This window comes from Pteropus alecto, unplaced genomic scaffold (assembly GCF_000325575.1).
Source record: "Pteropus alecto unplaced genomic scaffold, ASM32557v1 scaffold44, whole genome shotgun sequence".
NCBI classification, from domain to species: Eukaryota; Metazoa; Chordata; class Mammalia; order Chiroptera; family Pteropodidae; genus Pteropus; species Pteropus alecto.
Genome location: NW_006436812.1, coordinates 2,659,427 through 2,660,109, shown reverse-complemented (window position 1 = coordinate 2,660,109; position 683 = coordinate 2,659,427). Strand labels below are relative to the sequence as shown.

Here is a 683-nt window from a genome sequence, read left to right as displayed (position 1 = left end):
GCAGAAAGAGGGGGGAATGGAGGGAGAGAGAAAGAGGGAGAGAGAGAGAGAGAGAGAGAGAGAGAGAGAGAGAGAGAACGTAAATTCTCCCTTACTCAGTGTTTTTGTTCTATTAGGTCTTCGACTGATTGGATGAGGCCAGTTTGCATTGGGAAGGGCAATCTACTTTACTTAGTCTACTGATTCAAATGTTCATCTCATTCAGAAACACCCACATAGGCACACCCAGAATAATGTTTAACCACATATCTGGGCACTCTGTAGCCCAGTCAAGTTGACACATAAAATTTCCTTCACAGCTGCATATATAGTATTCATGGTATATTACAAAATTTAAATTAAAACAATTCTTGCCCATTTACGGCCATACCACCCTGAACAAGCCCGATCCTGTCTGATCTTGGAAGCTAAGCAGGGTCGGGCCTGGTTAGTACTTGGATGGGAGACCACCTAGGAAGACCAGGTGCTGTAGGTGTAAAAAATAAAAAAAACAAGGGATTGTAAGCAGACAAGGTCCTTGCAATCTGTGAGGTCAACCAAGGGTTGCCTCGCCTCAAAAAAATTAATAAATAAAATAAAATAAATAAAACAATCCTTGCCCACTCAACCCATCAGTATTGTCTGAGCATCCATATATAATAGTTGGACAACAACAACAAAAGTCTGAACTCAAAACTAAGTTG

The 683-nt window shown here is 41.0% G+C and overlaps 1 non-coding gene across 1 annotated transcript; it reads left to right on the top strand.

Moving 5' to 3' along the window:
- The first annotated feature begins 356 nt into the window (after positions 1-356).
- Positions 357-475, top strand: LOC112481591. Its single transcript, XR_003046976.1, has one exon. It is a non-coding gene; the product is annotated as a 5S ribosomal RNA (ribosomal RNA).
- Positions 476-683: the final 208 nt, after the last annotated feature.